Genomic DNA, 14761 nt, shown 5'->3' with positions numbered 1-14761 from the left:
GCTCCTCGTAATTGATCAAACAAGTCATCTATCCTCGGCAAAGGATATTTGTTCTTGAGTGTCAATTTATTCAGCTCTCGATAATCTATGCACATTCTCAACGTGTCATCCTTCTTTTTGACAAAAAAAGACTGGTGCTCCCCACGGGGATACACTACGTCAAATAAAACCTAACTCGAGCAATTCTTGTAGCTGAATCTTCAGCTCTTGTAGCTCCTTAGGCGCCATTCTATAGGGTGCCTTCGACACTAGTGCTGATCCAGGTTCTAGGTCGATAGTGAACTCCAACTATCTTGTTGGTGGCAATCCTGGTAAGACCTCGGGAAATACATCTCTATATTCCCTTACCACTACTACATCCTCAAAGTTTTTACTTGATTCTCCTTCATCATTCAAGTAAACTATGTAAGCTTGTGCTCCTTTCTTCTTTACCAATTTCGACGCCTGAAGTGCCGAAATTATTGGAACTATCTTCTTTCTATCAATGCCGTGAAAACATGTCTGTTCCTTCCCAGGTGGTTGGAAAGTTATCTGTCTCTTCTTACAATCAATCGGGGCAAAGTTCTCTGCTAACCAGTCCATCCTTAGAATAATGTCTACGTTCCACATAGGCATTAAGTGCAAGGTTCTTGTTTTCATCTTTAGTGATCCTAACTCAAACTCTAATTTAGAAATCATGTGAGAAACTGTAGTAGCTCTTCCTACAGGAGTGATTACTCTCAACTTGGGACTAGCTCGTTTTGGTTCGAGTTTGAAGGTAACATGCTTCAAACACTTAAAGAATGCGAGGCTCCTGTATTAAACAGGATTCTAACTGATGCATCCAATAACTTGCCCAATACTACCTTAAAGTCCTGCCTTAAACCGGCACATAAAACTCAGACATCTCATCATCAGTATCCATCTTCTGATGAGCAAATCGTGATAGCTCATAGAATTCTCGGTTATACTCTACAACCGATTTCTTTCCTTGCATCAAACTTCGATAGTCAGCCTCTTGCTGCTTACTGTACTCCTTGGTACATATTTCTCAAGAGTAGCCTTGAATTGTTCTCAGGTGTAGTTTACCAGTTGCTCGGGTGTTAAAGTCCTCTGACGTGCCTCTCACTAGTCTTATACATCAAAAGAATCTACTAGGATAACTCAAAAGTTGTAAGGGTTCAACCATAGAACGACATCAAAACAAATTGTTCAAGAGACTCAAATGAATGACCAGAGGGTAGAATGAAGTAACTACCAGGTCGAACAAAAATGACCTAGAGTAAGAACCCATCTGGCTTTTCAACCGAAAGTTGAAACACGTGGGTTTATAAACCCAAAACACGTCTACTGAGATTTGGATCATGCGGACTGGCCAGGTCCAACATAATCACTCCCCAGTCACACGGGATATACTATCCCGAACTTGGAAATTCTGTGTCTTCTAAACCCTCAACATACTATACATAACAAAACTTAAGTTCACACCAGCAAGCTAAAAGCTTAAACTCAGGGTCCTATGTTCTAGACTCTTGTTTCGAAAGTTCAATATTTTTTTACTCTCCTCTCATGTTGCGGTGGTGGTGGCGGAGTATTATCCCGCCTATCCTTCACATCACACTCTTGATGACATCTTTGAGGCATTTTTGAAATCACAAAAGGAAAACTCAACTCGACCACGCTCTAAGCATCCTCAAAACTCAAGTTCAATTTACTAACTCAACTTTAAGGAAACCCTCACGGTCACCTTAACATTCATCTGTAAGGCAATAAGCACTCACGAAATGCTAACAAAAAGACCACTCGAGTCCACAAAATATATCCATCAGTAGAATGCCTCTTTTTAGAGGGCTTACATAAAGGGGTTATTTAAACCCTACAAAAACCATAGTATCTATCGTAATGTCCCTTCTAAATCGACACCATTAATAGTACTATGTCTCGGTCTGGACCTCCTACGGTAATTGCTACCAGTTAACTCATCTAGTTGCTACTTTAGCACACTAGGAACATCCATCTATTTAACATCAGTAGGGTACTAAATTCGCATGCTTATCTATCATCATGTCAAAATCTCAAGTACCAGTATCTCCTAAGTAAGTTATATACATCGCAATGTAATTGCAACTAATCAAAAACGAGGGTGTACCGCGCATACTCTCAAGATCATCCTTAGCTCTAGCCTACATCGACTTCTCTTCTCATCCTCATCAACTCTAGCCCTCCTCGGCTACTTCTCATCCTCATTATTGTTTATCATTTTATAATCTTTGGTAACTGATACTCAAGGATCGACTCGATATCTACTACACTCTTCTAGAGTCCCTGGTAGAAAACAAGCATCCGGTCAGTAGATCCGCATAGAAAATCTGGGTATCTGTAACAAATCCCATCTCCTGTGGGTCCAATGCTCAAGACGACATGTCCCATCATATTGAGTGGCTTTCTTCCTTGCTCAATCCTACCACTCGATTAGTAGCACGGGGACTAGGTGCACGATGCCATCCAGTCTAGTAACAACCATAAGGCTTTCATCCTTTCATAGTCTATGAACATGTGTTTGAAAATCTGCTAGGGTATCTCTGTACCACATACTGTACGCCTCGTCCTCGTATCCGATCTTTCCTGAGTTCGATCTCACAACAGTCCACTTTCGTGCAGTGCCAACAGTCCTGGCCAACCTATAAGGAGAACTTAAAGGTGACTCTAGGAACTAACTCTACTTGGCTCCAGCAACAGAAATAAACAAAACATAACTTAGCAAAACTCCTATTAAGTAGTACTGTTATCTTAAAACTCAAGCTCAAAACATCTAAATTCTCATCTCGTCCCGTCGTTACTTAGTAGAGAATCTCTCTAAACAATGATATTAGATCCCTTAATCTAAATCATCGTGACTCAGTAAGACAACTCAACAATTCTCTCTCAAAGCCATCTCCAAATACTATGGCTCATGATACCTTCTCAAGTACCATTAAGGTTGCGTGAGCAAAACTCGCGTCACCAAACAACTCAACATATCGTACAATATCTCATTGCAGCATGCTAATAACTCATCATTAATCATGCTATTATACTCAAGCTCATAACTCAAACTCATAACTCAAACCAACAAGTACTTAAAGCAATTGCTAATTCTCTCAAGCTTTAGCTCTAAGTTCTCATTTCATCCTTCTACTTAGTAGAAAATCTCTCTTAACAATGACATTAGATTCCTTCATCTAAATCATCGTGACTTATCACAACTGCTCAAACAATTCTCATCACAAAACATCTCAAATACATCACATCATAACTCATAATTATGCATCTTCAATCATATAACATCATATGATATAAACGCTCTCATGATTCATCATGTAACATCAACATCATACTCTTACAACATAATAACTCATTATTAATCATGTTGTCATCCTCAAACTCAAATTATGCATCTTCAAAGTGTAACATCATAACTCATCATATAACCTCAACATCATGCTCTTCAAAATTTAACGTCAAATAAACTTTGAAATTTTACATACCTCGTTGAGCCTGGTGTGATGGTGCGCTGAGCTCACGGTTGTTAATAACTATTAGCCTAGTAACTCATTCTAGACTAAACTCAAGACTTCAAATTCAGAGCTTTCCTTCGCTCTGATACCACTCTGTCACAGCCCGCCCTAACTATGGATAGTTAGGCCGAGTGATCCACGACTAGGGATGGGGTTAAAGAAGAAGGGGAAGAAAAGGGGCGTCATTTATAGCCGTAAAACTTACTCATCTTAATAAAACTCGTCATTTTTATTCATTAATACTCAATTGAAAACAGTCTATGAAAGACAACATAAAACTTAATTAATATCATTAATCAAGTTATACATCGTATGAAACCATTCTCTTAAGACTCAAAGTATGACATAACATACTATAACATCAACAACATCTTACAGCGGAAAGTAGCTAGACATATGTATGAAGACATATTCTAGACAGGTTAACTATTTATTAACAACCCTGGAGACTCCGCTCATTGCAGCACCATCATCACATCAGCTCAACCTGCACATTTAGAAAACATATGCAGGGCTGAGTACAAAAGCACTCAGTGGGCACGTATGCCTAGGTATAAAAATACATGCTTCAAAACTGTAAATTGTCATGCCATCATAAACAGTACAGCAAGGGAGTTTTTCGCTAAAAAGGCCCAAGCTTACTAAGTTCATTTGTGATTCTTAAAGTTCGTCTGATCAGACTAAGTTCTTTTGTAATCTATCATATCTGAAACTGTGTGCCGGAGAGGTGGCCACCTCTCACGGTCACTTGACCGGCCAACCCGCTAGATGACTCACGGTCACTGGTGTACACTAGTCCTGGCAGGATAGCTATCAACTGCTCAGGACCCGAATTCGATTGCATCATTGGCAAAGCCAAAGCAGATAGATATCATACTAAAATTTAAACATTTTATGGCAAGACAATACTTGAAATAACTTTAACTCAAAGATTTTGTCATGAAATAACTTGCTCAAAGGTAGCATTAAACTCGTTTGATAGATATATAAAACTGAAATTAACAGTTAAATCATCTCATGCATTCATTCGTATAAGAGGCCTATGACAAGCAGGGGATCTCTATATACGTATAATAAAAGTAATGCCCACCTCGTTGTGTCTCTGTATCAATGAGTAACGTCACTCTCTCCCTCAAGTCGTTACTTCCCAAAAGGACCTTCATCGTTATGAAGAATTGGTGAGAAGTTATAAAAGAAACCTCGATTAATAATCTAATCTCTTTTATGAAACATTAGTATCTCTAATGTTCATCTCTCTTGATTGTTAATCAATATAACAATTATTATCTCTCGTCATTACTCATTAATTATAACATCCTTATGTTATAATTAGCAGCGCTTCAATTAAAAGAAATATTTAACACATCGAAAAGTCCACTTTCTTAGCAGATCTATTCGCTCTCATCTCGTCTAATTAACCGATTAGAAAGTTAAACTTTCCATTAGGCATGTATTTGAGTCACGGGTCAACAAGAATTGACTATGCTCAAATTCTAATTTCACTAAAAATTTCGGCATGACCTATTCATATATCATGTCAGCCACGAGATTTCAACGCGTGAATCTCACTACGTGAACTCGTCTCTCGACTCAAAACTTAACATCTTGACATCTTTTCAACGCAACCCAAACAATTCAAAATCATCAAAACTCTTTATCAGTAAACTATCATTTATACTCGACACCAATTGTTCGAGTGTCAGATACCAACATTTATGTGCGTTAATCATAACTCTCACAACTCACACCATTTAGTCATATCGTATCATCCATCAAAACAAATATAATCAAGTTATTTTCTAGAAAGTTTTGCTGTTTTTGTGTCATCTTTAAAACTTCATAACAACCAACTCAATCATCATAAACTCTCATACCAATTGATCTCAAAAACTTCATGAAGTGTAGTTCACTCTAAAAATGGTAGTTAACCAAAAAGGTTAAAGGTTTTTGGAGATATTGCTCTTTTAGTGCAGGCTGTCAAAGATTGACAGTTTCTGCCAATTTTGTTTAGGCCATTAGAAACCAAGGCAAACCTTAATAAAATTCCATCAAATTTAATCATCCAAAACTAAAGGTATCCTTGAAGATTTGGTTAAAATTTCACAAGAGAAAACGTTCATATGATCTGCCAAATAAACAATGAAACTCATACACTTTTACTGTTGGACAAATATGACAGCAGAACAGGGCATTTTTGAAATAATAAACTGCTCTGTTTCAGAGGTCATAAAAATCGAAATCTTATGTTTTTAGAAAAGTATTGAAGTCTAGTTTCGTTTAAAAAAAACGGTGATGCAAAATCCTTCATGGATTAATAGATATAAACGTTTTTGTGAAGTCTACCAATAGTTGACAGATTCTGTCAAGGATTTTTCAAAATATCTTTAAAATAGCAAACATCATCCAAAAGACATGAAATTTTGCAGCAACGAAATACACATATCATAGATAAACATACTAAAATTTCAGAGCCATCAAGCAATGAAAACTCATCGAAACATAAGCTTGAAACTGCTGTAAAATTTTGACAGAATTCCAGTTTTAATTTCGTTCAACAATTATCATCCATAAATTGTAAATCAATTAGCATGCTCATGTGATATCGTAGAACACATATACGCAATAATATTCATTATGCAACGTCTCAAACTTCACGAATTTAAATAATCATACTCTAAAAATTTATACAATTTTCGTGCTTGGAAAAATACGAATTTAATATATATCGATTCTAGCATACCCCTAAGCACAAATATCAAGTCAAAACGATCAAACAAAAATCGAAAGACAAGCTAATATGTGAAAAACGGGGCTGCCCTCATGGGTTTCATAGCTACGGTTCGTTCCGTTCTTACTCCCTTCATTAAACATGCTCAACATCTACCCAAGAACAACATACTAAAATTTCACGACGATCCGACGTCGTTTCAAAATAAAGTCGAGAATCGACGTTTTTCGACGTCGACGAAAATCGAAAAGAAAACCATCAAAACGTAGGTAGAGATCTTACCTACTTAGATACGTGATCGAAAAGATGATCGACGCTCGTCTCGGTGCTCAAATCGGAGGTCAAAAGCTCCAACACCAAAGAAAATGGTGTTATGCGTGAAGTGTGTGTGTGTTTTAGGTGTTAGTGTGTGTGTTGTGGCTGATATCAACGTGATATAGTGTGAGTGAGTGGGTTTGGGCGGTTGGGGGTGGTTAGGGGTAGGGTAGGTTAGATAGTATATTATCCCACTTAGTCGTTAAATATCTCGTTTCGTCTCGTTTTAACGACTAACTACCCATATTCTTCGTTACTCGTCCTCTTAACTCCTACTCACTTTCATTACACTCGTAATTCTATATAAATATAGAAAACGCAAGCTCGTTCTCGAAATTCTGATAAACAAGCTCGGTTCGTTTATCGAGAAATCCCGGTTTACTATTCACTCGTCGTCCAAAAATAAAAACTTTCATTATTGGACTCGTATCGAAAAACTAAGAATATTTCTCGACGACGTGCACGTAAAATTTTGAAAGTCGACAAAAAGACGAAATAGCCGTATTTTACTATTCATCGTCAAAAAGTCAAAAATTTCAAAAACGTCTTAACGGACTCAGATTTCACTTCCGAGTTCATCGTTCTCATTCAAATAATTATCTCGAATTATTCAAATACTCAAACTCAACTACGGATTTAAAATCCCACATCATCCACACATCATCAAAAGAACATCTCAACGTCTTAAAAATAACAAGGGAACTTCATATAACTCCTCATCTCTTTACAAAGTAAATCAGACAAGGGATCTAAACCTTAATTACTCAAACTCAAGCAATTAATCACGTAATCAAAAGCCCGGGTATTACAAAAGTGGGTTTTCGGATACTTGAAATGAGCTGCAGAATATGGAATAATGTTCAAGAAGGCAGAGAGTTTTGAGAGAAATCCATTAAAGGGCTATGTTGATTCAAATTTTGCATCAAATCTGGATACCAGAAAATCTCAAACAGGTTTTATCTTTACCTTATATGGATCAGCCATTAGCTGGAAGTCCATGTTGCAGCCGGTGGTAGCTTTGTCTACTACTGAGGCTGAATACATGGCAATTACAGAAGTAGTGAAGGAAGCAACTTGGTTAAAAGGTATGCTTGCAGATCTGGGAATTTTACAAGAAGTGGTGGAGGTGAATTGTGATAGTCAAAGCGCGATTCATTTGGTTAAAAATCGGGTATTTCACGAAAGATCCAAGCATATTGACATAAGATTTCACTATGTCAGAGATGTTGTCAATAAGGGTGAGATCAAGATTGTGAAGGTTTCAACTTAAGAAAACGCAGCGGATATGCTGACAAAGCTTCTACCTAGTGCTAAATTCAAATATTGTTTGGATTTAGTAAATGTTCTGAGATTTGCTTAAGGCAAAATGAAGGATGCCCTGTGATGGGGCATGTTCTTGCAGAGGAACTGAATTTTAGAGTAGCTGTGAATAGTGGAAGGTTGTCATCAAGGTGGAGATTGTTGGTGTTAATGACAATTCCACGTATACATGGAGTGCATAGTCATATATGCACATTTGAGGGACTAAGTTGCAAGATATCCAAGCCACATCAGTTGTAATTAACTCGGTGCAGCAACATGGTTCACGCTTTACTTGTTGTGGTATATAGCATCATTTTCTGTTACTTCTTTTAGCTGTTGAGAGATAATTGTAATCTTAGGGTTCATCGCAAAAGAAATTAGCTGGTTACTGGAGAGAAAAGATTTCTTGAGAGGTTTTAGATTCTTGTTCATCTCCTTGAGCGAATCTTGTAATCTGTAAAACATTCTTTCTTGTTTTCATAGTGAATTTTTTGGTGACTCTACCGTAGACGTAGGTTCTTTTGAACAGAACCACGTAAAATCAAAGTGTTCTAGTTTTCTAGGGTGTTGGATCTTGAGATTCTGTGCGTTATCTGTTCTTGTTCGAGTTTAATTCAATCAAGCTCTACGCTCAACAACATGAGGAAGGGGATTTGCTTCGGAAGCTCCCGACTAGGGGTGTGCAGACCCAACCCGAACCCGTCAAACCCGCCCGAACCGGCGTGTTCGGTCCGGACCAAACCGACCCAAGACCTATGTTTGGTCCGGTCCGGGCCAATTTTCTTGGACCGAACTTTTGTCGGGTCGGTCCGGGTCAAAACCCGGTCGAACCCGCCGAACCCGGACCGACCCATGTATTTATAAATTAATTATTTTTTATATATTTAATATTTAAAATAGTATTAATAAAATTAAATTTTCAGATTTCTAACCCTAAAGATTGAGTTGTGGATTGTCAATGATGGAACTATGATATTGATATGTATTTGTATCGTATTTATTATGTTTTATGTATGAAAATTAAGAGCGAAATAGGAAAAAAATAATAATTTCGGCCTCAGCGGGTCGGACCCGGACCGAAGCGGACCCGTTGTTCGGGTTCGGTCCGGGTCCGGGTCGGCCCGCACACATTTTTCGGTCCGGGTCGGTCCGTTCTCTCAAAATTTTTGGTCCAACAAACCCGACGGGTCGGTCCGGGTCCGACCCGCTGCACACCCCTACTCCCGACTTAACCATCGCCCCGAAGTAAATCCGAAACCACCCTCATAACGGAAAACAAAACAATGACAACTACACTCGGAAAAAAAAAAGAGCAAATAACCTCATGGTCAAGAAAACAAATAATAATCTATGTATGTTAATATAAAAAATGTCATTGGCACAAAATATAGATTACTTATCATTCCATCCATCCCTCAGATATCTTCCTAAAGGAGGGTGACACTAGTTTTAATAAAAGTTAGTTGTGTATTTGATGAGTGGATAATGAGTACCACAAAAAATAAAGATAGTAAAAGTAATAATGAATGCAATCTATATATATATCATATAAAAGAGCAGTCTAACGGCTATATTTTCCCGCCACTACTCCCTCCAAAATTTTGAAATTTGTGATTGAACGATTTTTTAGAAAATCATAATGACAGCTAACATTTTGAAAGAATTTGTGCCTAAGTTGTTGAATTAAATTGTTGCGCATATTTTGAACAGTTATAAATTTTGCAGCACCCACGATTTCACGGTTTCCACTAAGTCATTTTATATTTTTTAATTTATACTAATAAAAAATATAAATTGTAACCATTATAGCAATTAAATTTCACAATTAATAAAAATAATTAGTAAATTGAAAAATAATTGTCTAGGAACTTTTATAGATTATGTACTTTAGATTAACTAATTTAGAGGTTTATCTTAATTTATAAAATAATCGAACTTTGTCTTAGAATTTTAGTTTCCCTTTAATGATTCATCTCCATTTATTGTAAGGTTGTAACAGATAAAACTTCACTATATATGCACCAAAATTTCACTATTATCTTCTTTTTATATTGTAATTATTTTCTAAGCATCATCAAAAAATTATCAATATGTATCTTAAATTTAATATAGTTTATTAAATAACAATATTATCTTAAAAAATAATCAATATGTATCTTAAATTTAATATAGTATAAAAATCATCAAAAATGAATTTAAAATAAATAAGCTATGTAAATTTTAAAATATTTTATTTTCTTTATCTTCATTAAAAATTTATAACTTTTTATTTATGTTTGTGTATAAAAATATTTATTATGATGAATAATATATGCATAGTACAAAATTTCATTATCGAATAATTTTTAAATTTATTTAATAACTATAATTATCATTACATTTTGTATAAATTAAATATTTACATTTTTAAATTCAGGAACTAAATATTTACATTTTTAAATTCAGGATTTTATTGAATAATTGATGTGAATTATTATATTTTATTAAAACATATTTTGTATTTGCTTATATTTTAATTTTTTATATTTATTAATTTAAATTTATCATTTAATTTCGTTGTGCGTCGTGCATCGTACGAATGGGCGTATAGTAGTTATTTTTAAAAGTAGGTTAAGAAGGTTGGAAGAATATATTATAGTCCAATATATATTTTGTCGCTCATACAAAAAAGAATTATTACATATATATTTTTTCCCAATTGGTGAAAAAGCTGCAATTTTCTGTCGAGATAACAAATTATTAATAGTGAAACGTTTCCTCCTAGACAAAAAGAAAAACAGAAAAGAAATAATAAGTAGAAGTTTGTGTTATATTTGGCTAAAGGCCATATATATTATGTTAAAAATGGGAAGCCGTCATCAGCTAGACACACACACAAGCAAATATTATACTGTATAAAAGTATATTAGTAGCGATAGTGGAGTGTTTATAAGTTGAATAAAATTAATTATGTGTCGGAATGAACTACTGTTTTCAATTCCCCTTGACGTAGATATTCCACTTACATTTGTTAGTGGTGTTACTCTTAGTCAAGCTGACATACATGCTGGCATATTTCTTTTTCATCTAACACTCACTTCCTCTCATAAAAATAGTAATCTTTTGGTAGTTTGGTAAGTTAACAAAACATAATTACTTTTTATTCATGAACATCACTCTATAATATATTATTTTTAATTTATCAACTTAATTATTAACTAATTCTATCACATATAATTCATTAAAATAAATCTCTTTTTCCACTCATAATATAACAAATGAATCACTAGTAATAATAATTTTATAATTAACGTACTTAATTACGTACTTTTATTAAAATTTATATCACTTTCTTTTAGAGCTACTTTTATTGGAGGGAGAGAGCAGTTTTAGCATGAGCCTACCTTAATTTATGCTCCTAGTTGGATGTAACCCAAATTTGAATATTCTCAAGTAAATTATGTTACATGATCGAATTGAAATATGTTTCTTTTTTGTTATATTTTTTCATCCACACTTTGTTTGGTGAAATTTATCAACATATATATTATGCAATATATAACCACTGTTTGCTTTTATAGATTCGTGAATAGTATAAACTCAAATATAGTTTTTACTATTCACCAAATAAAAAAAAACGTGAATAGAGATAAGTTTTGGTGTTAGATTGGAGCAAAGATTTTATAGGTTTTTGATTTGGGTTGAAGATGCTCTCAGTGATGAATGTATTTCAAATTCAAGTCCTTCTTCTCTAGAATATTAGCGACGGAATGCAAGTCCATTGTTAACTTTGGCAACAAAATTGTCCGTCGTGAATGTTGATTCATCGCTACAAGGATAGCTGAATAGCGATGAACTAGTCTATCACACATGCTGTGACGCCCCAATTTTTCATTAAAATAATAAAATGCACTTTGAATAACATAAATAAGATTTTAATACTTAAATAACTAAAATTCAAATCCAACTGAGAAATGTGATTAAACATCATAAATTGAGTCTTTATTCTAATTGAAAATAAAATATTATTTCTTCTTTATCTTGACCATCACTCGCCCCGCCTCTCATCGCCCGAGTCATCTCCTGAAAAAGATATTATTTTGGGGTGAGTACAATAAATTCAGTGGGGTGCATTTATCCATATTATAAGAATCACAACAAAATATAAGTGCAATAAAAACTGTCTGCTCTTTCATATTGCCCGAAAGCAATAACTTTCTGTCTCTTAGCCCGAAGGCTATATAACTTTCTGTCTCATATAGCCCGTAGGCTATAACTTTCTTTCTCATATAACCCGTAGGTTATAACTTTCTGTCTCATATAGCCCGTAGGCTATAACTTTCTGTCTCATATAACCCGTAGGTTATAACTTTCTGTCTCATATAACCCGTAGGCTATAACTTTCTATCTCATATAACCCGTAGGTTATAACTTTCTGTCTCATAGCCCGGAGGCTCTGCCTGCTTCTCACACATATAAATTGAGTAAAACGTATAATAAGGATAAATGTTAAATGCAACGTTATAACCCCACCTTAACATTTCTTGAGCAAAACTTGCAATTAAATAATTAAGTCTTGCGCGCCGTTCCTAAAATGAATAATGAAATCATAATTAAAATATGCTTAAACAATGAATGCACATGAAGATGAATTCGTAAATAAACTCTTTGTCTATTATTACTAATAATTTACTAATCAAAAAAATATATATACAATATTTACAATACGTATTTGATAGAATAATAATAATTTCAACTTACTAACATAAATAAATGAGAAAGAATATAATAATTATTATTTAAATAAATAAAATTAGAATACTTAACCATAGATAAAAATTAAGAACACATATATACATAGGCGGAACGCAAGTTGGAAACAAATATTATTATACAGATTTCAATAATATATATATATATATATAGAGAACATATATAATGATTCATCAATCTTATAAATCTTAAGTAAAATCATCTAATTAGCTAACGTATATATGTACACGTATATAATACATATTGGAACATAAACTGCATTGAAAACACTTTTAAGCAAACACATGTCATCCCCTTAGAAACTCAATATATATATATATATATATATATATATAGCTTCTCAAAAGAAAAGAAGTCTCTGCACATCAATCCTATATATATATATGCATACCTATATATGAGTAACTACAACTTTATAAAAAAAACAAATGAAAAGGTGGGCCATAAGTTAAAATAATAAAAGAGAATAACACACTCATATACGTAACCTTATATGCATCAAACTACACTCGTATATATAAATATTAAAGGAGATAGGAAAAAAAAAAAGAAAAGGACAATTGTTGCACACTCACAGTTGTCGAAAAAGTGAGAGGGAGTAAGCAGAGAGGATTTCCAGAGAAGACGGAAATTGGTGTGAGAAAAAGAATGAAGAGATGTACTATTTATACTAGGAGCTAGGGATTTATTTTTGATAGAGAAATCAATCAAGAAAAATCTTTCCAAAATTTTGATTTAGTAACAAAGGAAATATGAATTAGGGTAAATCTTACTTAAAATAATAAATGCAATAATAATAATAATAATAGTAATAATAATAATAATAATAATAATGATAATAATAATAATAATAACAATAAATGCTTGAAGTGATTAAATGCTCATGCTCATGCAATAACTAGGCGCGACTTATAAGACTTAAAAATTTAATTAACGGAAAAATAATTTAAGGAAAAATAAATAAATTTATTTGTAGTTGAAAATTTTGGGTCACTACACATGCCGATCAAAATATATATTTAGTGCTTGTTTGGTTTAAGTAAAGAAATGAAAAGGGAATAAAATCAAATAAAGGGGGAGAGTGATAACAATAAGTGTTAGTTTTATTGAATGTTTGATTTAACAATGAAAATGGATCACTAATAAGAAATTTTCTTTCTTTTATTTCTCTTCTATTTTGGGATAACAAATTAAATGATTGGATTATCCTCGAGTAAAGATAATAATTAACTCATTAGATAAATCAAACAATAAATATTAAATTTATAAATTAATTAAATTTCTTTCGAAGCTCTAAGAGAGCCCAACCAAAGCATGGGTCAAGTGTTTGAATAGAAAGGAAGTAACAAAATTTTATGATAATATCCCAAAAGTAGTATGTATCTACTGTCGTAAGATATTAATTTATTGGACAACAGGACTACAACCATCAATAAGCTACATATTTGAAGTCTTCATGTCGGTAAAATATATTACTAGTAATTAATTGGACGGACGTAAAGACTTGAACATTTTTTTTAGATAAAAGATAAAGTTCATGAAATTGAATACATGCATATTATAATTGATTTAATCAATCTACTCACAAATTAATAATTAAATTAGATTAAATAATAAAATATAATTCACACATGTGGACGAAATTAAACTTATAACTTTTAGGGCAAATTGCATGAAAATACCCCACTTTAATCCAAATTGATTTTTTGACAATCTTTTTTTTGTTGCAAAAATTTGAACGAGCTTTCAATTTGTTGTAATGTCCGTCCGGAGATACCTTCCTGTAAGGCTTTCATTTCATTGCATCCATGTAGTGATATGATAGACATTGCAACCAAAAATTGCATGGAAGGTATCTCCGGACGGACATTACAACAAATTGAAAGTTCGTTCAAATTTTTGCAACAAAAAAAAAGATTGTCAAAAAATCAAATTTGGATTAAAGTGGGGTATTTTCATGCAATTTGCCCTAACTTTTAATACAATTGAAATTTAGATTTTTTATTATTCATTTTTATTGTTTGGACTAGGTTTTTTTTTACGACTCGAATAAAATTAGGTTAAAAGTGAAAACCGGAAAGGATATTAAAAAAGGGAAGTGAGATGAGATGTGGTATCTAGCTTGTAT

At 33.6% G+C, this 14761-nt stretch overlaps 2 long non-coding RNA genes across 2 annotated transcripts; both read right to left on the bottom strand.

Annotated features, from left to right (window-relative positions):
- Positions 1–3422: 3422 nt before the first annotated feature.
- Positions 3423–6688, bottom strand: LOC131024197 (uncharacterized). The gene is made up of 3 exons (XR_009101691.1): positions 6547–6688; positions 4627–4693; positions 3423–4023 (listed from the first exon to the last, which is right to left on the bottom strand). It is a non-coding gene; the product is annotated as an uncharacterized LOC131024197 (long non-coding RNA).
- Positions 6689–11760: 5072 nt separating this feature from the next.
- On the bottom strand, positions 11761–12555 carry LOC131024196 (uncharacterized). The gene is made up of 2 exons (XR_009101690.1): positions 12394–12555; positions 11761–11943 (listed from the first exon to the last, which is right to left on the bottom strand). It is a non-coding gene; the product is annotated as an uncharacterized LOC131024196 (long non-coding RNA).
- Positions 12556–14761: the final 2206 nt, after the last annotated feature.

Source organism: Salvia miltiorrhiza, chromosome 5 (genome assembly GCF_028751815.1).
Source record: "Salvia miltiorrhiza cultivar Shanhuang (shh) chromosome 5, IMPLAD_Smil_shh, whole genome shotgun sequence".
Taxonomy (NCBI): Eukaryota; Viridiplantae; Streptophyta; class Magnoliopsida; order Lamiales; family Lamiaceae; genus Salvia; species Salvia miltiorrhiza.
The sequence above is the reverse complement of the archived record's forward strand: the minus strand, read 5'-3'. Positions and strand labels throughout refer to the sequence as shown.